This window comes from Gymnoscopelus microlampas (assembly GCF_963454915.1).
Source record: "Gymnoscopelus microlampas genome assembly, chromosome: 11".
Lineage (NCBI taxonomy): Eukaryota > Metazoa > Chordata > Actinopteri > Myctophiformes > Myctophidae > Gymnoscopelus > Gymnoscopelus microlampas.
Window position 1 is genome coordinate 22,604,166 of NC_139948.1, and position 22,403 is coordinate 22,626,568.

The following is a 22,403-nucleotide window of genomic DNA, read 5'->3' on the forward strand; positions in this document are numbered from 1 at the left end:
AGTGGTCATGATCAAACCATTCAGAACACAGGACCTCAATGTAAAAGAGTCCTCTGGACTTTTTTTATTATCCTTTTAGACCCAAGTGTATGACTGTACTTGTGCTGTTTGCATTTCTGTCTAATAAAGTATTAAATCAATTAAAGGTCAAGTGGATTATAAAAAGCAAAGTACTTTTTAGTTTTTCATTACATACCCAAAATGCACTACACCCTTCAAATCTGGTTGGGGTGACCTTGTATGGCCAATATTGGAATGAATGTATGGGCACGTGCAGCCAACACGCACAGTGCGCTTTGCTGCTGAAGACTGCATTTCCCAGAATTCCTAGGCTCATAAAAGTCAGTGTATGATGATCTATCAGCATGGCACATGAAAATAAGAGATGAATGGCAGGCCAGTGGAGTAGGCTTTTTAAGCTGTGCTGTTTTTGTATGGCTGGATTATAAGGCATAGATATTAAGGCAAAACATTTGTAAAGTAGCGTACAAATTGATCTAGGTGATAACTCAAAGATGACAGGCGAAGATATCCGACAATCCCTTTGCTCAAGCTGTGATATTACGACAATAAATACCATGGCCCGGAGTGAGTTATGCTTTCATAAAATGTTATTTGCCGTTTCAAAATGTCATTAGACGACGCACCCTCCAGTTAATCATTTTATCTGGTGTCTTCCTTTTTAAGGTGGACTTTCCCCCAGGAGCATTGCTCTATCCACTCCTCCACAGCTGAGTCTCCACGGAGATTGAAGTCCTCCTTAAATTCTGTTGCTGCTTTCACCCGCGGAGTGATATACTGTACTGCATAGCCGCACAAATACATTAGACTTAATAGCTGTGGTCAGACCTATAGAGAGAGAGAGAGTTCCGTCACGCTTTGATCTCGCCTTAAAGCGGGCTGCTATGGGCTGTAGTTTCAAACATTGGAACTTCCTCATTTAGATGGACAGAGCATTTCCGCAATTCTTACAATGGGAGTCTATGCTAGTGTCGTCACTCTCATACTATATCACGCTGGCTATGGTATATGGTCACCACACCTATTGACCAATCAGATTGCGGGATTCGACCAACCCATTTTATAATGCGTATTGAAATGAAGCAATGACTGGAAACTCCCCAGGAAACCCCTTTTTTGTTTTGAATGCACTTCTTCATATTTTCAGTTCACTTTTATTATCGGATGTTGGACATAAAAAGTGTAAACATTTCCGGTGGTTCACATGCTGCTACTACATTGCAGCATTGGCCAAGTGCCTGAAAAAGGCATAGGGAGAAGCATTTAGCAATTGTTTACCTGTATTTACAGGACGTGTCATACATAAGCATATATCTAAATTCAAATCAAATCAGGCTGCAAACTGTTCACTGAATGTTGTGTAACGTCATGGTGCTTGATAGTCCTGAATAAAATAAAGTAGCTGTCAAAAATATTTGGCTTGTTGAGAGACTTTCATCGTGGTCAAAGGCTGTAATGACTTCGTTTACAATAAAGATAATAAATGTTGCCATTCTGTATCATGTTAATTTAGTTGTGGTTGGGCTTATTAAAGAAGCAAGTGGGGTGCCTTGGGTTCATGGCCTAAAGCACCCCGACCCACAATGTCCTTGAAAAACTTTGACTTAGTCGGCAAGGGCATAAGTAAAAACCTTGTTGACCTTTACTCTGCAAGATCATGCAGTGACCAATAAACAGTAAACAATCATGCACTGTCTTTTCTCTCTATTGAGGCCTAAATATTTTGACTTTTCCAGCCAAACCAAATTCATCACTCTTTTACGCCAACTAAGTTTTTTACTCATGTTATGTTACAGTAATGATGATGAGTCTTTCCTAAAAGATACCAGCAGATGGCAGGATTCCATGAATCATGTCAGAGGCCCCTCCACTCAAAGTAGGCTATGCACTGTGAAACATGCACTTCTTAGGAGATGCAGATGGATGCTATTGGTCTTCCTTCTCTTCCGTGAAGTGTTTTCAGCATATTCTTGCTAGTAGGCTAATAAGGCTATAATAACTATTTATATTGCAAGTATGCTGCAACGACACATCTAGGATTGTCCATCGTGGTGGTCATTTCAAGACCGCAGGCATCAAGCAGGATGACTGACCACTGTACTCCATTGGCTTAGTTCTACTGGCCCGGTGGCCCCCCACTTCTAACCTGCCCTGTCCCCCTTTCAAATGTCCCTCCAGATCAATCATCTTCCCCTCTGAACTTTGTCTGGGTCAGTGCCCCTCCCCCCTCCTTATGTACACATGTGCTGTGCCCTCTCACATTCTCTCTTGTCCCCGCCCCTCTCATGCGTGCCCTCCCCTAACACTGAACTCTTCCCTCTGGTCTCCCATTCTGTCTCTCTCTCTCTCTCTCTGTCTCTCTTGGTGTACGGATCCATAGGCGTAAGGAGGACAGGACCACCCCCACCCCCAGCACTTAACACACATCAGCCCAGCCACACAACAGGCAGACATGTCAGACTCTGAGACCGCCGCACCTGAGGCCCCCGTCCCTGCTGCCTGCGCCAGCATCAAGGCCGACCTGGACAAATGGTAGGTGGAAGTGTGATCATTCACCAGTGGAAGTAGTGGGTGAGTGAGGGGAAAGTGTATCGTTTTGGTGTTGGCCAGTGGGAAAAGTTATCTATGGAGGGGATAATTGTTGTTAACCACTTGATCCCTAGCGTCCCTATTCTGGGTTGAACATTCGCCGAAAATATGCAATTGAGTGGGTGAGGGGAGGACCGAGTGTAGTGCCCTGGGGGACTCCGTAAGTATGTAGGGTTTAATTGCTTAACAAAGGTAATTGTTCATGTCTTTTATGCCCCTGGAAAAGAGGTAACGGTTATTAAGTTGTGCATATAAGCTCCATAAATCCTCCACTACAACACTGGCATTTGCCGTTCACCATGCCGCCATAGTTATTATGATGGGTCCTCCATCGTGGCACCAAGCTCTGCAGGCGTCGTGGACTTGCTCTTATTACAGTGACACTTTGCATGTTCTCCTGTAGCTCAGAAAGGAGTTGTGTTTTGAAAGTGTTCTGAACTGTTGGGATGATGTGCAAATATAGATTTGAGAATTTGTTTTACATGTTTAATTTATATGTTTGAACTGTGAAGCATTAGAGCAGCTACTGTGATAGGTGTGTCACAAAAATGACATTTCTTTTCGCGAATACAGTATTTTAGCTAAATCGCATTTTGTAGTCGTGACCGTGCCGAGAGACATGGGCTGAATTGAGAAAGGGAAACTGCGCCATGTTAAAATGGAGTCACCCCATGGGACATTGTGGTTCACTTGAACGATGAATTGGTGCGATGATTAATTTAATTTGAAGTCTTGGCGTGCTGAAACATAACCGAATTGGACATCCTTGCAGGATGCACAGGTCAAGGTCAATGAAAATTAGGTACACTCCATTGAGGAGGGATTCGGGGACATGATGGTGCATGCGTGTATGTGGGAGAGGGGCTTACTGTGCACAACTGCACATCCATGCGCCTGGTTGGCCACTGAGAATTTGGCTACTGTACGTCACCATCCCTCCCCAGAATCCCCTGCACTTGCTTGTTATGACTCCAGTCTGTGCCCCCCCCCCCCCACCACCACCATCCCCCACAGTCCCTTGTCTCCTATGTCCTTTCCTATTGCTGTGTAAGCGATGCTAACTCACCAGTCCCTTGTTCCAACCTTGTGTCTGGCTGGAGAGTCCACCTTCCCTATCCTTGACGCATGTAAACACAAGCCCCTCCCCCCGTGGATTAGCTGAGTGCGATTCTTGTTGAGTGGGTTTTTTCTCTACGTAATACAGCAGGCTCAGAACAACATGGATGACTCTGCTCTCTCTGTGTCGCTCAATGGCATTGCAATGTCAAAACAGGAGTTCAATGATGAACAGCTCTACATTCTCACTGTAGATCCACTTTGTGGTTCATTCATGTCTCTCAGTAGTAGTCCATTACTCCATTCTGACAGATGCTGGTTATCAATGATCTAATTAAAATCTACCACTTTGCACTATCCTTTCCAGCAAACATTTTACCCAATGCCCAGGAAGGCTAGCAACAATTATGGATTTATACTTTTTAGCAGTAAAGGGTGCTACAAGAAATTACATTTAAAAGTAAAACATGTAAGCTACATATTATCAATATTACTTTTTATTGGTTGGTTTAGAATTGATTAATGTACATTAATCAATTTGAACTGTTGGGATGTTTTGTGCTGTTCAGGCAGACTTGACAAAAAAACTAAGCTCATTTTAAAGACAAAACCCAGCTCCATAAGACCCTGCTTTCTCCCAGCCAGATGGCTGGAAGGTGATAATGCACCAGTAAGGGTGTGGGGATGGAAGATAAGCCAACCAGTAGGGCAGGGTGGGAGCGTAGAGTTGTTGCTACTAGGCAAGGATACGATCATTACTCAAGAAGTTGTAAAGGTTTTGCAACTACAGAGGTTATCTCCTGACTCCTGGTTGTTACTTTTCGACTTGGTTATGTTTAGTTTGGAGTGTGTGCATTGCATTTCATTCTGAATGCACTCTTAACTCAAACTATTAGACCTTTTGGGTTTGGATAATTCCCTTTTCACTGCTCATTGTATAATTGATACTAGATTGAATAATTGAAATAAGAAGATAGAAGATTACAGTACTTATGTGTTACACACTTCTATCAAAGGGCAGGTAGTTGTGGTGGGTGCTCACTGCTAGCCATATTTTATTGCTGCTTGTTAAAAGTCTTGCGCTAGGAACTTTGCTCTGTGTGGCGGTACAGTATAGAGGCCTTTGATGTATAGTCAAGGCCACATGTTTAGAACATGATCTTAGGGATATGATGAAACGTATGTAGCTGTCAAAGTGGTGCATCATTCCTTTAGGTTATTATGTGAGCTGTTAAATGCTGCTGGGGTAATCAAAAACCTTGACCGTGTAATATTATAAGCAGAGGAATACCATACCATGACACCTGTGTGACCAAGGTAACACTATAGGTTACTGTATCAGGCTACAGCATTACCTTAGTGTGGTAGTGTTACCTGCCCTTTGACTCTGGGTGGTAATGACTTTTTAAAATAATAATGTTTGAAATTACTGTCACTAGACAAACGTCATCTAACGATATAGTGTGCAAAATCAATTGTACCACACATGTTGGCTTAGTTGGGCTTAATCGGAGACAAAGGTGTGTATAATGTCTCCTTTAACACGGTTTAGCCCTTGTAGTTAAAATCAATCTGGTGTGAAAATGGTTTGCCATTTAAATTTAACCCAGAATAGCTCATTGGCGAGCCTTCCCTGTAAGCAAAATACGTTTTTTGTTTCAATATTTGGCCATGCAAGACAAGGTTATTTAAAAACTGTAAGCTCCAAGCCAGGCAACCTGCTGGCTCTGCACTCTAGACTACAGTATACTAGCTTGCCAGTTGGCAACTACAGTAACTGCACTCAATGGCAGTTGGACGGATGTAATCAAGAGATCTCTCAATTCACAAGTCCTTCATGAGGACTGATCGCTTTCGTTAATGGCTTGTTACACTCTGCAACTTGATAAACCTCGTATTGAGGAGTCCTACTGTGTTGCTACCTATATCATCTCAGTAAACTATGCCGTCTTTTGTTAAAAACTTTGTTAAAAACTTCAAATAGCAGATCTACAAACTCACAAGTTGCATCCTGATACATTGTGAGCCTGTAGATCGGCTATTTTAGGTATCTTTTCTTTAAATTAAAAGTGTTAAATTCGAAATTCTCAATATCTATTGAGGTATTTGGTCAAATATTGTGTGTGTGATTTGTCATATTGCCAAGCCCTAACAGTTGGGCTATATGTAGACCTACTGTATGTTATGTGTGCATGCCTTTTACCCTGGGTTAAATCGTGTTGACTATGGCAGTGCCATGCTTGCCCTCTGAGCTTCACAAGTAATTTCAGCATCAGTGCGATGCTGTGCTTGTCAAGCTTCATGGGCCCTTAGACTTAACTTGTACTCCCCCTCACTTGACCGTGTCGTTCAACAAAGATAAGTGGTGTGTTAACTGCATTTGTCGAAACCAGCGTGCAACCAAGTATAAATTGGACATTAGATTAGATTTAGATTTTATTGTCCCAGAGGTCAGCAGTTCAACACAGAAACACAGCAGCATACAGATAGACCATGTCATTTAGGGTCTTTCTGTTAATTATGATCCAGCCTATCCATGCTCCATCCATGTGAGGCTTCTGAAACCCCAAGCTAGCGTAAAATTAACATGGCTGACGCTGTGTAATGAACACCAGACCTGCTGTGTATTTATAGAAACATGGCGCTTAAAAGTCAACACATAGTGTGTGTGTGTGTGTGTGTGTGTGTGTGTGCGTGTGTGTCTATATATGTGGATCCCATGACTTGTTCCTGTCGTTCCATAGATCATGTTCCTGCTAAACTTGACACCTGTTTCTCTTCACATACTGTAGTCAGCCAGATCAGCGACAGCTTCACGTTCACGCCCTAGTCGAGGACCTACACAGTCAAGGAGCTGTAGGGAGGCGGCCATGTTGAATTTAGACCCTCATAGAGGTTGTGGCGATGCTGCATCTTTCGGCCAACATATTTTCCACAGTCGGATCAATTGATTTTCTTTTTTTACTTTTATACTTGTTAAAGGTTCAAGGCTGTCATAGCATTTGTACAAAAGTTGTCAAGTGAAGGTCTGACCTTGCCCAAGGTCACCTTGAAGTCAGCGTAACCACTTAAATCCTATTTTATACTTTGTCTTATTTCAAATAACAAATATAATAAATAGATCAACAAGCTCGCAACCTGTCTCGACATATTGTGAGCTTGCCTTGTAGAGCTGCTATTTTGGAAGGTTTTACATTTCTTTTATCGGAAAATGTAATGTTTGAAGAGTTTCACTTACTGTATGTCATGCCCAAAATTGTGATGCCAGGTTGAAAGTGGTATTAATACACTTGGGAGAATAAAACAGTACATGCTTGATTTTTGGTTTAGCACCTTTTTAATTATACCTTGCATGTGTACAGTATACACAAACCTTTCACCTTGAAGTCGAGTTATGAAACGGCAGACAGGCATGCACTGTTCAGTTCAGGTTTGAGGTTGCATTATGCAGTTGATACTGTCACCAGAATGATGACCTTAGTATGCAATTCACTTATGCTCAATCAGGTGCACCCTAGGATTGGCTGCAAAGATTTAACACTGCTTCTCCATACAGTAATGAATGAAAGTCACCCATTTCTTGTTAATTGTACTGTTGCCATTCCTATTCCGTATTCTGACTTGCTCAAGTTGCCTCATTTCCTTTATTTGACTTTCACTTTCAAGCCAAGTAGTTGAGTGTTTTTCACAATAGACCATATTCACACGGCGGCCATGTTGGCATTTTGCATTGAAAAAACGGGGTGGCATTTCATTAACTTAATAGCAAAATGGCCGCCGTGTGAATATGGTCTATTTGAAGTAGGAGTCTTTGGCATTTGCGATCATGTATAATGTCTGTCTATGGAGGGCTTTATCTTGTAAGGCGAGCGCAGTTTATAACCTACCCCATCAGCTGTGGCCTGTGTCCGATTTTGGCAGAACGACATCTGAGATTGCTACGGACTCTAAGAAGCGCAGTTTAGTAGTTTAACAGGGCAATTCCGTTCAACACAAATTACAATCTAGGTGGAAAACTTGAGACTGAGCTGCCTATAGTATAGATTAGATTTGTTGATTACACATCCACCCATCGCTGTGACTAGGTGAGCTAATGGCAGCAGTTAAACATTGGCTTTGTTGCAGAACTCTAATCCATCGTTAACTTGTTATAGGGTCGTGATCCTGTGTACTTTGAGACATGTCTTTCATAAGAGTAAGGTACGCACACACACACTGGGACACCGAAGCCTCACAAGGGGGGATATGTGTGCCGCTGACATGCATGTGCTTGCTGTGGCCTTCATGGAATCCTTCTGGTGTTCATTTAGAATCTGGTGACTGTGCGATAGTTGGCAACGTGAGCCGCCCCTTCACTCAGCTGGGCTTTCTAGTATAGAACTTCCTCCTACAGTACAAACATTCATCAGACTAAAGCTATGTCAACAGCTCCTGAGAACTAAATGTATTTCTGACTATAAAGATCCCCAATGATTGAAATGTTCTTAGGCTATAATACATCAGAAAGGCATTTCAGTTTGAGTGACAGACTTGTGGACATGTGTTTGTTTTTTATGTCCTACACCTCCTGGGTGAGCAGTATGTACATGTTTTAACTTTTGCCTACCTCCGTTCATCCTTAGTTCCAAGCCAATCAAAGTTAATGGTGTGAAGGCTTCGTTTCTCATTGCTACTGTATGATGCTTACTATTATGCACTAGCAGGCCTCTTCTGTGTCTCAGGGTGACCTCGGGACCCCTACTAACTATTATCGTCTGGGTTCAGTGAACAGTGATAGTGATATTAATAATTGAATCCCAGCATAGTCGTAAATATTCTTGTTCTCTTTAGGTATACTTGAGTAGGAGGGCTTTGTACTGGTTAAAATGGAATGGAAACCAGGCTTTCCACAGGTACTGTACTGCAGAAAGCCTGGTTATGGACTGGTTATCACCCTTTAGTCTATGCTCTTAAACAAATTATTCATACTTCGTTATATGACCATGTTGCTCGCAATATGATGTGACACGGTCGCACAATGAAGTGCAAATGAATCGCTGACTTTATGTGTACAATGTGCCGCAACTCTGTAGATTGGCTATTTTTGATTTTTATTTCTACTTTCTGGGGGTAGAACGCCAGTGTGAATGTGGTTGAGCTGTGTTCTTGACCAGTGTATTTTGCCTGTGCTGCAGCACCTGCCTGAGTCATCTATTATGTATGCAAGTTGCAGAGCACAGGCCCCTACTCACTCTGAATAATTAAACCTCCATTTCCTGATTGTGTCCTGAGACAGAGTGAAGTCATCTCCCCTGCCAACCACATTGGTGGCCAGATCAACACATTATGTCAATGGATCTCAACCAGTGGTCTGGGGACCACCAGTGGTCCTTGAGTTCCAGGTGGTCCCCTGCTAAATTATGGAGAGTTGGTAACCAAATGGACCCTTATTGGGTAGATCTTTAACTCTTGAGAGTGTAAAATGAAACCAAATGGACCTGTAAGGGGTCCAATAATTTTGCTCTCAAGAGCTAAATTATTGTTAAACATCTGCATTACTTAATTAAAGAATTGTGATTTTGATCAACGTTTGCTTGTTATGTCTCTATGGTACCACATCAATACAGCATGGATACAAAATCATATCAAACGATAAACAAAATATATAAAATCTCATCAAATGGTGGCTCAAATGCTGAATAAATAATGGACCTTGATATGAAAATGGTTGAAGGGTTGTTAATGCTAGCCTAGCATACAGCATTGTGTAGCAGCAGGGTTTGCTGGGTGGCTGGAGAGACCCGTTGCCTATTGTCAATGGAAAGCGGCGCAGGAGGTTGAGCGGGCTTCTTGGAATCGGAAGGTTCCAGGCTTGATCCCCGGGCTCCTCCTGGCTGCGTGTCAAAGTGTACTTGAGCAAGACACTGAACCCATGATTGCCCCCGATGAGCACGTTGGTGGCATGGTTTCCTCTGACCTTGTGAGTGAATGGGTGAATGTAATGCACAGTGGCCACGGTTACATGGACAGTTGTATTCGGAATGAATACACTTCTATTCGGAATGGATGAATGGCTGAATTCATTCCGAATAGATTTGCTCATGTAAACACCCCAATTGGAATAGAATATTCCATTCCAGTCTGACCCGAATGCATTTTCATTCGGAATAGGAGGGGTGGTATAGACCGTTTGAATCGGGTTAAATCAATCGGAATTGACCATGTAAACACTTTATTCCAAACGCTCCTGTCTGTTTGGAATACATGCATTCCTTTGCGCATGTCCGTGCTTAGTAGGGCTGTCAGAATTGTCCAAAAATGACCTATCAAATCTCTAATTCGGCCACGGTTGGTGCTGAGAAGCGCTCGCTCCTGCGGGATAAAATGAATGATTCTAATAGCGTCATTTAATAAGCCTATAATGGTTAAGCCCAGACTTGTCCAGGAGAACGGACGCTCGGAGGATTGCTGGCCTAGGCTACACTTATATGGATCTTTTTATAAACGGGTATTTTAGTCCTCAGTTTTTAAAAATAATCCCTGGCCACATGACAAAGATTTAAAAAAAAAAACAATCCCTGTCCACACGTAAACGCAGAAACGCATTGATCAGCAAGTTTCAATTTTAAATCAGATTTTATTTTATTATTTTTATTTATTTTATATATGAGGGGCCAAATACATATACATTTTTAATCACATGTTAAGGCCCAATACTGCAATAGCTGCATTATTTTAATAGCATACGTGAACAAAAATAAATGATTATTAGGGCGCAGCTGCAGTGAAAACAGATGAGTTTCACTTCATCAATTCATTACATGAGCAGCGGAACAGTCGTCCCAAAACACCCCGCCCCACGCACCTTTTAACCGGGCCATCCACGGCGGCTCCATGGTCGCTGGATTTTGACCCGGGGCGATTGTGTTTTAGGGCGACAGACCCGCATTCAACCCGTGTGCGCACCGCGCGTCACAGTGAATGAGTTACAGCATGTTTCAAAGCTTTTTCATAATAATACAAGAAAAACGTGACACTCGGCATAATGAGTAGCTTATACTTTCTACTTAAGTATATTTTGATGCCAATACTTTTGTACTTTTGCCATAAATGAGCGTGCCTTGTTTCATAGACTGTAGTGTTGCTCTCTCTCTCTCTCTCTCTCCCCATTTATTATTATAATAATGACCATGAGCGGTCCGGTGTTTAAGTATTATTTATTATTATAATGACCATGTGCGAATGCGCGATGACATCATCGTACCTACATGAGAAATGTGACAAAAAGGCTAGCCTACGTTTTACCGTGTCTGGTACCAATACAAAAAAAGAAACTGGTCTGAACTTGTAGATCTGCTACTTTTGCATTAAAAAAGAACACAGGCTTGCACCGCATACAACGCTGCCTGGCCAGGACTCGGTGCGTTGCTGAGGCACAAGGGGGTTATTGCCTCCTCCCATGCCCACCAGGTGAAGCTCTGCTCCGGGTAGTGGCCCCTGGTCCATGCCCGGGCGTAGGCGGGAACCACTTTGCGCATGTCAAACAAACTTATATTCCGAATGAATGCTTTGGTCATGTAAACGAGGAATACTTTTATTCAGGTCCCATGTAAACAGGTGAGTGGAACAGATTACTCTATTCAGAATGAGTTAATTCGGAATGAATTCATTCTGAATGAATACATGAGTGTCCATGTAACCGTGGCCAGTGTAGGGCCTTGCTACCAGTTGCCTTGGCAGTACGGCGCTGCACCGTGTAACGTGACCTCAACCCCCCCCCCCCTCTCCCCTTACGCTGGCTCAGGAGGGTGCGTGACCATTGCGGTGGTGGTGGTGGTGATGTCATTGGATCTGTCCTGCATCAGTAACCTTCGGCCCCTCGCTCTTCCTCCTCTGTACACGTGACTGTTTGTCCTACTGTTTGCTCTAATCCCCCTCCCAATGCACTCTTTAACTAAATGTAAATCAACCACTGTAAATTTGCTCTCCCAGAATAGGGATGCACGATATTGACATTTTGGCAGATAACAGATTAATTGCATGGTCAAATCGATCGATAACATTATTGTAATACAAGTGTCCTGTAGGGTTTACCTTAACATACATCTCTAAGACACATTCTGCTGTCTGTCAGCACTACTGCCTTAAACATGTAATGTTGTGGTGTTAGTAGGAATAAACACAGAAGCACCCGGGAGGAAGTGGACCAAGACTTTCTTTTCGTTAACACTTGTTTGCTTTTATTTGTTTTGCTTTACAGGTAGACCCTTTAGCAGAACACACTGAATCTTCAATCATCACAAAAGGCTTTATCAGCTTCACATTAACACATAAATATTCTAAAATAAAATGCCTTTTAAATTGCACTTTTAAGCAAATATCGTCTGATAAAAGCGATAAATCGTGCATCCCAACTCCAAAGAAGTATCTCATCTCCTTATATTCCCCCGAAGTCACTCCACCTCTTTCTCTCTACTACAGTATCTACCTCTGCGCGTCCTAACCTGCCTGGAGAAGAAATGGCATTCTTTCTCTCTCATCTCTTTACTCTTCCCTAGATTGTTTTGTTCTAGCACTTTCTTCCGTGCACCTTTAAAAAAAAAAAAAAAGTATGGAAAATAAAACCGTGAAGCTGAACACGATAGATAATTGGTCCTCACTAATACTTGTGATAAAATGGTACCATTTTTGTCTACTCACCGTGTCTCCGAGGGTTGCGATCAGTTCAGAAACCCGCCTACCAGTGACATCATCAATGGAGAATTCAAGCTAATAGAACTGCAGGCTTTCTATTGATGCAAAGTTAATACAGTATGCTATATTGGAAGCCATTGTTCACCTGCCTAACAATGATGACACTGGTAGGGGGGTTTCTGAAGCACGGTTCTCCTATGAGACACATACCGAGTAGAATAAAATGTATACCGTTTTATCATGAGCATTAGTGGGGACCAATTCAATGAACATGGGTGGAAAATGGGTGAAGTCGTCCTTTAACCCATTTAGACCGGGAACCCCTATTCGTCGTTATACCTTTAATTCCGGGAACCCCTTTTTGTAACATTAGCTGTTGCTATATATATATAGCAACATATTTTTGGGGGGAATAAAATTCAAAAGATTTTCAGAATACTTAAGTCAGGATTTAGAAGGCGTTTTTAGAATCGGCCTCAACTTCATAGATTCTTAACCTAAATCGTTCTATAGGAGAACATGACAATTTGACACTTCCCAATGCACACTGGGTTGGTGCTGATTTTCCTGCACCATCGGAGTTCTCAACTCAATTAACACACTGAAGTGTTTTCACATGTCCTCACAATAGACTGATTATTTATAAGCACATTTTCCCTTCATGATAATTTCACATAACTTTTCACTGCACCCATTCAAGTACACCGAAATTTAAACTTGTCCCCTTTCATTGCTTTGCATTGTGTGTGTGTTCTGTGTATGTGATTGAGGACAGGGTTGGCTTTGTTCTCGACTTGGTTAATCAGACTAATTGGTTCAGTTGATGGCACACTGGTCATGTAGGGCAGAGGAAACAATCCCCTCATCTCTCCTTCCGTCCTGAGATTATAATAAACTCAGGACAGAAGGAGAGATGAGATAGTAATTATATGTTCCACCTAGACTCATAAGTCAGTACGTTGGTATATATTTTAACTGTTTCAGATGGTACTTTCTTGTTTAATCTACTCAATCTGTGGGTTGTTCAATTGAGAAGAATGGGGGAATGAGGAGTAGGCTGGTGGTAGGATTATCGGACTCTGCAACATCAGAATAAGTATTGAATGTGTGTTCTGCACTGCTGTTATGACGTTTGCATTGTGCTTGGATATACATATACTGTACACACTCTTCACTGATAATGCATGCACTCATTGACTAACAAAAAATCTATTATTCACAGTTTCGCACACATCAATACACAATTCCTTTGCCCCACACACTCCATGTGACCCATGCTAACATTGCCATTCATGTCGCACTGATGCGACATGAATGATGCTCCATCGTGCTAACGCTCTCCCTCCATCAGTAGAATGGGCAGAGTGAAGCCTGTTAGGGGCTGTGTCCACGGAAAGCATTTTCTGACTTACTTCTATGGTAAAGACATGGTAGAAGCGCTACTCTTCCCAGCACTACACTCTCAGCGGCTAGCATTTTTGGACAGAGTGCTCTGAGCATTTGAAATAGAAAATGGTTCAACATTTGGAGGCTGGCACCACTCATCAATGACACTTTTCTTTCGTCCAACCAATGAAAATCGAGGAAGAGGCTAAACTAAAAAGAAGAGGAGAGGCTGATTCCAACTGTGGACCCACACACTCCTACCGCTTATCCTATCTTAATCAAGATTCACCACTATAGCAATGGCAAGGATTTGGTTTCTGGCATTCATTATGTGATCCGTTAACAATTTTTTGTTTAGGCTATTTGTACTATTAACACAGTTGACGTGACGATCAATCCTAGCAACAAAATAATTCTGTCTGCTTTAGAAGCGCTCCAAGCATTCATATTTTTGATATTCGTATCCAAAGAGCTTCGCTGTGAAAAATGCTTTCTGTGAACACAGCCCCTTAATCTGCATGGCTGAAACAGCTGTGTATTACATCATAGATGCAAAATGTAGCTGCAGCCTTGAGGCAAAGGCAGGCCAGTCATCCTGCGTCGTGCAGAGCTTAATTTCCATTTTCTGTGATGATTAGACTAGGGCCTTAACATTGACTGTGTCAGTGGTTCCATTCCCTGTATACTGAAGCTCCATGAGATGAGCAAGTCACCAATACACTGCCCATGTTGGAGTTCCACCCAAACTGACATGTTTGTTTTTATTTAGGTGGTACAGTAGTAGTTGCATATATAGTTTAATAGAGTCGGAAGAGACTGGTTCTAGTAGAGACATTAGGAGTTCTCCTGGTCTAAGATGGGAATGAGGGATGTGGTGGAATAGAGTGAGAAAGAAGGGATGGCTCTGCAGTTGTCTGTCAACTGCAGTCCCCTCCCCTGCGGTCTCCCCCTTCTAGCTACTGTACGTTTCCTCTCATCTCTTAGCATCGTCACACATTGGCACTCTCTCGCACGTCTGCTACCAGACAGATGGGCTCAGTCCCACTGCTTTCTGTATCTCTTTTTCTCTGTATCTCTGGCTTTCTGGTCTTTTTATGGATTTCCCTTCCTCTCCCTGTCACTCTCTTCTCCTCCCATCTCTGTCTCTCTCTCTCTCCCTCCCTCCCTTCTGCCCCATCACCCTAATGCACCATGGCAGCGTCTGCTGCTGTGTTTGGTGCTGGATGCCTGAAATAATCTCTCACACATCCCTCTTTTTTTGCCAATCTCTCGCCGTTCTTTCTCTTTCATTTTCACTATCCCATCCCTCATTCTGTGCAGAGGCCAGTCTGTGACAAATCACTGAAAAGGAGCCCTGGTTAATGTGGGAATTTTTTACTTCAAGTGAAATAAGTTGCAGAAAGCAAATGGGTCAAAAAACTTTTTGCTGATACAGAAACAAAATGTAAGACTTTGAAAGGGAGCAGACTCCCTTATTATGTATTTAACCTTGATTTTAATTAGCACTACATTCTGTTCTGTTCTATTTTTATTTTATTTGTATCTATTTTTGTTTTAAGCCGGTCCTACTACTGCACATCTCTATTGATCTCTACAGTTTTAATTGGCCAATTGTCCTTTTTAGTTGGTGCTCTTTGAGCACAGTCAGCAGCATTTTTTGTATGCAAGGTGCTATATAAATAGGGTATTATAATAAATATATTTTCCTGCGATTATACTCTAAATGTGCTGAATCTCAAGTCTCAATGAAATTATTTAGATTAAGTTGAGTGGGCATACTGTACATACAGGCATACAGTACATGTTCAATGTGGCCCCTGAAAGAACTCTTCATTTCCATTGTCTCTGGGGCTGTTCACACCAAGCACTATAACTATAATGACTATTAACTATATTGTTCACCTATTTGGTATAGTTGTGGTATGGACTCTGCCATCCACTTTAGTTAGAATACATTTTGTAACTATTTATTATGTATAGTGCTTGGTGTAAATGGCCCTAAATTAGATTGACCAGTAACTGAGAGATTAACTGAGAGATTACTAAAATGGACCCGGAGCGGGTCCATTTTGTACACTCTGTTAACACCATTTGGTTCCATTAGTGTTTGTCTGCCACACTCAGGCCGTGTCTAACCCATTATGTTGTCCCTCCTGCAGTGTATCAGAGAAGGGAGCAGAGGGCTGTAAGGACCTGCTGGAGGCCTTCGCTGCCTGTGTGAAGGGTGCTGCTGAAGCCACGTCGTGAAGAGCCCAGCTCCAACCACTAATGTAAGGATGTCACAACTCTCTACAGTCACGGTGAACTTTGTCCCACTAGTAGGACATTTTGCTTTCACCCATGCTGAAACCATAAAAGACAAACACCCCTAAAAATTTAGGCCATGTCATGTCAACCATTTTTTCAAAAATGGCATTTTAACTTGGCTGTAGCTGATTGGGTAGAGAGGCCATCTGGTAATCAGAAGGTTACCCCTGAGCCCTCATCATGACTGTCTGAGCAGCCATCAGCTGGGTGAAACTGAATTTTTCCCATGGGATTAACAAGGGTCATCCCCTTCCCTGGTGTCTAATAGACATTCGTGGCACTTACTCTGGCCATGCCCTTTTGTGCAGTCGCTCTGGATAAGATCAGCTAATAAGATCAGCTAATAAGATCAGCTAAATGCCTAAAATGTTTTTAAATTAAACTTTTCATCTGGTCTGCCTTGTTTATCAGACAGTCAGACACAATTTGTATATATTGGCAACAATGACTCCAGGGCCTTGGATCGGCACAGTGCATGATAGATCTTTGATTCTCCTTTCTTTTAATGGATGCTTGGAGCAGCGCCTGTAAGAATTTGTGGGGTGTGAAGAATGCAAGTTTACCACACTTGCACAACAAGCTTCTCTGTGTGGACTTGCTTGCCTAGCAAGAATTTTGCTACGCTAGTTTTTAACAGTGTTCCATGATGTCGTTCTGCCAAGGAAACATACAGCCTAAACCCTAGTAGTTGGCATAGTACGTAGTAATGTTCTTACTTTCCATCTTTATTTCTTTCATTGCATTACTTCACACTTTCTCTTCCCCATTCCCATACAGTCCACCCTGTAAAGTCCTTATTATGTTTATCCCCCCAGGTCCACTGCACTGAGTCCTCAAAGTTCCCAGCATTCCCTTCTGCACAACATCTCTGGACTGAACGACGATGATGATGATGATGGCATAATGAAGATTATGCCAATTCGGGCAGAGTTCGGGATCCGGCGGCAGAAACCACAAATTGTCTTCCCCCCTCTCTCTCTCTCTCTCTCCTCAGTCCTCCCCTGTTTTACGTCATAAGTGGTGTCTTCTACCTCCTTCACCCCTTGTGTGGCAGAAATAATAGCATCGACATGTAGACAATTCCGCAGAGCCGGTGGGTTTTAATGTAAATTGTCAACTTTGAGATGAATACATCTAAATGGAAATAAAGTATAAAAAACTTGATATAAAAAGGAAAACATTGATTTGACTCCACTTTTTTCAGTTTGGTTCAGATGTTTATGTTGAGGCTTCTCTGATGTTTGCGACCTCAAACAAATTGGAGTTTTCAAGAGACATGGCCTATTAACAAATGTGTGTACTGTAAAGTGCATGTACATACTGTATGTGCATTATACATCTATAAATCTAAATATGACTAGCTGCTAAGTCAGGTTTTGTAATCTTATGCACTGGTAAAATCCACTTTGCGTTCATTCGTCTGCTTTTTAAGTCAATGGGGAAAATATTGTGGATTTTTTTTACAAGTACCAACTATTGAAGATAACTAGACAATATTTGGAGTTACATCATGGCAAGGTAACTACAACCCAAACCTCTACCAAAGTTTAATTGTGCTTCAAGCCTTAATCTTCTCTCAACTCTACTTGAGGACACACATTATGGGAAAAAACAAAAACAAAGTTACATCAGAAAGCCCAATTAGGATTTAAAGCAGCAATTTATTTTAATACGTTAATGTTACTTTCATAGATCTGTATGGTAAATACAATATAACTAGTCTAATACATTTGAAGTGGTTGGAGGTGGTCTCCCTACTCATCCAATGAGAAATTTAGATCCTTGTGTCGGACATGTACTGGTTGACAAGTAGTACTGTCTGAAGCTCATAACCAACAGTGAACAACGCTCACTCCATTCAATGTAGATCAACTGTACTGTTGTACTATTGTTGATCTATTGCACATAACTGTTGACTTTCTGTACATATATTCCTACTACATGCACATTGCTGGTGAAAGACTACACTTAGATCTAACTACATACTATATTTACATGCCTACATGTACAATATTGATACATTTTACTGTTGATAACCTTGTATAAATAAAACAATATGCCGATTCTACTGGTGATCAATTATGTCCAGTCAGTCCAAGTGCAGACAGCCAGCCCAGCCCATAGATAGATTTAACATGCCATTTTTTTTTGCCGGTATAGGCACACTGTATTTCTACCTACTGATGGCCTGTTATACACAACTGTCCAGCCCATGTGCAGAGGATCAGGTCTGATGTCAAGTCATCTTTATAGGATACGTATTATATTGTTTTAACTAGTATTACTACTTACTCTGTACTTGTTCTCTACTCTTGCCTGTATATTTGTTTTGTCCATACTGCGGTGCAGCTATGACTGAATTTTCATCAGGATCAATATAGGTCTATAAGCCTTCATTCTTAGGCAAAATAACTCAAGAATAGATGGGCAAACTTGGTGGGAATGATCAGTAGGCTAAGCTGCCTTGAATGAATGGCCTTGAAAATGAAAAGGTCAAAATCAAGAATGGATGGGCAGAGTTCCATGAGACTTAGTGGCCGTTATCAGTAAGCTACCCTGTAGAGATGAACTTTTTTAGGGAAGGGGCAGAATTGAGCACTTCAATCTTTATAGTTGCACAGTGTTGACGGTGGTATGCACTGGGGGTAATTTCATCTTTCTAGTTAAAAGAGTCATGAAAGGCAGGTTGTTACAAAATGTTGCAATGTAGTGTCTGGCACAGGTCTGAACTAGAATAGAAAGAAGACTAGTTTGAATGGAACAACACATTGAGCTGAGTTGTATACACATGTGTGGTGCCTCAAAGGGTCAAAGTACCGATATGCACACGTGACAGCAAGTTGTCTCTGTGTGTGTACAGTAGGCCTATAGGTGCTGTGGTGTGACCATGGTTCCAGGAATGTTCCCTCTGTTATCAACATGTGAAAGAATATACCGCCTTCCCACCAGGCACAGATACATACTTCGTCATACAATGTTGTACAATGAAGTGTAAGTTAACCTTTTTAGGGACAGCTAAGTACATTCTGAGTATCATCCTTCAATCAATGCATTAAGAAAGAGGCTGTCTTAGACCCAAAATTAGGCCTAAACATAATATCACAACATGAGCACACATGACATTTACAACACCGCTCAGTCTGCCATGTGGATTTTTTTTCAAACATGCCGACTCTAACCCCGCAGGACCCCTGGAATTCAGCTAGATGTTTGAGAGGAACATTCTGCTGAGGATAGAAGAGATATTTTTGTTGGTCCCAGCAGGGAATTCAGATGAGGCTAAAGGACAAGGTGCGATGGGGGAGCAAGATGGTGTGTGTGTGTGTGTGTGTGTGTGTGTGTGTGTGTGTGTGTGTGTGTGTGTGTGTGTGCATATCCATATACTATCAGTACAATTCATAGCCTATCACTTGAGAAGTAGTTTTCCCAAACAAAAGTGAATAGTCAGTGATGTATGTTGATATAGCAACTTTAAGGTTTATTATGTCAAAATTACAATGTATGGATTATTTATCCATGGGACTTGCAGTGCCAGTTTTAGCATGGGCTGCTTCAATGAAAATCAAACCTGGCAGGCTGGCATGCTTTACCTAAAGGACACATTTCAGACTTGAGGAAGAAGACTATTGGCCTGCATTGCCACCTTGTGGCCAAGCCCTAACATTGCAATAACAGTATTAAAACCATACTCCATAGATTTTGGTGAAACAATCCGCTACACATTTTGTTTCCCATAAGCAGCCTTTACTCTCAAATCACTGATGCATTTTTAATTGCTTTTTAATGCACATTACAAATCAACAACTAATTACTTTAATCAGATATTGAACACCCAGAAATATAAATGACTTCCAAATAATATGTGTCCATTTCTGTAGGCTGCTACAGTTTACAAGAAATCAATACCATACATTTATTTGACCACAATCTTTGACATTGGTGATGGGCCCAGGTGAAAGAAGAAAAGCTAAAAACAGAATGTATGATTTCAAGACTTCTCAAAATATAAGAAGAAGTTATCATTTCCACATGTAATATAAATCCAACAAAATGACATGCTTTTCTGAACAAATGAAGACCAAAACAAACACGCATTGATAACATTACAAATTGCAAACCATTCATTCACAATGATAAATAATTAATCACACTGGAAACTACCAATACTTATAGGAACAAGTTGTTGTATCGCGATTGAAAAACATACCAGCACAAAAAGCTAGATGTTTAATTAGTATTATACTGTATAAGCAATTTAGTTAGTAACAGTAGATGGTAATTTAGTTATACATATACTTTAATAAGGTTTGAACAGCTAAATCCACCCCAACATTCCCAATACTCAAGGCTGTGACATCAAAGAGTAGAATTACTTCTGCTAGAGGGTATATATATACACATTATATACATTTAATTATATATTTGACAGAGCATTGAAAATATTGCTGGTTTTGAATCATAGACATTTACAATGAATTATGTACATTTATAAGCCAATATTGTACAGTCAATATAGTGGCATCGTATAATACAGAAAACCAGGCATGGTGAAGCATTATGTGTAAAGAATATAATGTTTCACTAGCGATAGTAGTAATAAACCCTGACCATGCCATTTTTCATCCTGATTGTGAACCATCTGTCCCCTTTGACCAACCGCATTCTCTTTTTTCCCAATAAGCCACCACTGGAATCAGGTCCTACACCCTTGTCATACACATACAGCCACATTTGTTTCGAAGGAACACAAGTGAACCTAAGCCACTCTTTCCAGATTGGTTTGCTGCTGCCTTTGATGACTTTGCTTGTCAAGGTGCTATCGCCAACCTTCACCTATATTGAACAGTTGATTGAATGTGTTAGTCTGGTAGATTATTAAAGGAGCACTTCACCCAGTTTCAACCCTATCTTCATATATTTTCTCCTCACTAATGCTCATTATAAGATGGCACCATTTCCGTCTACTTGCTCTCAAAGGAAGGTAGGCTATGGACATTTCAGAAACCTTCCTACCAATGATATTGATGTGGATTCCGAGCTAAACTACAGCCTTTCTCTTACTGGAAAGATAGCACACTGAAATAGAAACCATTGTTCTTTACATCAATTAAAGTAATTTGAAAGTCAGTTGATGTCACTGGTAGGCAGGTTTCTGAACTGACTCAACAGCCCACCTCTGAGACACAGAACAAGTAGACAGAAACAGTACCATCTTATTTCATCACTGGTGAGGACCAATTATATGAAGACAAGGTGGGTAAAGTTATCCTTAAGCAACATCATTCAACCACAAGAGATACAGCAATGATGCGCACAGACAATTTGAGCAAGAACGTCTTACATGATCAAATACATCTAGTTGGGAGTTTGAGAGATCGTACCTTAATGTAGGCATCAGGTGCGCTGCTTGATTCGTACCTACGCAGGTCCTGACCCCATGATATGAACACGTTTAATGGTGGCGAATGGCTCCATCCATGTGGTGGCTGGAGGAGGACCAGTAGCAAGAGAGGCAGACTCACAGCTGACTTCATCCTCAATGACCTGTGTGTGTGTGTGTGTGTGTGTGTGTGTGTGTGTGTGTGTGTGTGTGTGTGTGTGTGTGTGTGTGTGTGTGTGTGTGTGTGTGTGTGTGTGTGTGTGTGTGTGTGTGTGTGTGTGTGTGTGTGTGTGTGTGTGTGTGTGTGTGTGTGTGTACAGGGAGTGTAAGAGAGACAGTTGTTGATAATCTGAATACAGTTACAGCCTAAAAACAAACTCTCTACATTTTCTGACTTTAGCCACAGTGGTACAGGAATAATATTTAGTGTTTCACCATTAAGTACACTTTACTTTTAAACCTGTTTAAAGGTTCTCTGGTAGACAAAGTTCTAAGGATAAAAGAGGTTTTCCTTTTTAATTAAGTCTACCATCTAGCATTACAGCAATTTCACATTAAAAAGTTTTTTGTAGTAATTAGTAAATACTTATAATATTGAAAAAAGAAAATATTTACAATAGAATAAATATGAGAAATAAAATAACGTATGACAGATAATAATAAAGAATGCCGTAGACATGGTAATGTTTTGTCTCTCACCTTTCAGATCTTGCTGTTTGTATTGTCTGCAGGGATGTGAGGCTATAACACTCTGCTTCCAGCCTTTTATTTGGCTCAAATGACCTGTCATCTACTTCCTTATAGAGCTTGCCAAAATTCCTGAAAGGGGCGTCAACAAGTGTCTTTTGGTAGCGGCGGACATCTTTGAGGGGTAAAAACCAGGTTGACTTAACATTGCCCAATGCCACGCCCAATGCCAACGCCCCCCGTGGTGACGCCGCGTTGCCCCGCTCTATACAGACTGTAAAAGGAAGTATAGAAATGACTCACT

At 41.4% G+C, this 22,403-nt stretch overlaps 2 long non-coding RNA genes across 3 annotated transcripts in view; one reads left to right on the plus strand and one right to left on the minus strand.

Moving 5' to 3' along the window:
- LOC311056482 overlaps nt 1-17,203 on the plus strand; it is a 17,932-nt gene extending 729 nt beyond the window's left edge. The window contains exons 2-4 of one of the 2 annotated variants that reach the window (XR_014601886.1): nt 2,402-2,553; nt 15,885-15,995; nt 16,848-17,203. This is a non-coding gene — a long non-coding RNA (uncharacterized lncRNA). Of the gene's footprint in view, nt 1-2,353; nt 2,554-15,884; nt 15,996-16,847 lie in introns of those variants that run through there. The other variant, XR_014601887.1, reaches the window with a different exon arrangement.
- A 3,208-nt stretch (nt 17,204-20,411) lies between these two features.
- LOC311055304 lies at nt 20,412-22,181 on the minus strand. Its single transcript, XR_014601782.1, has 3 exons — nt 22,112-22,181; nt 21,414-21,576; nt 20,412-20,865 (listed from the first exon to the last, which is right to left on the minus strand). It is a non-coding gene; the product is annotated as an uncharacterized lncRNA (long non-coding RNA).
- Nucleotides 22,182-22,403: the final 222 nt, after the last annotated feature.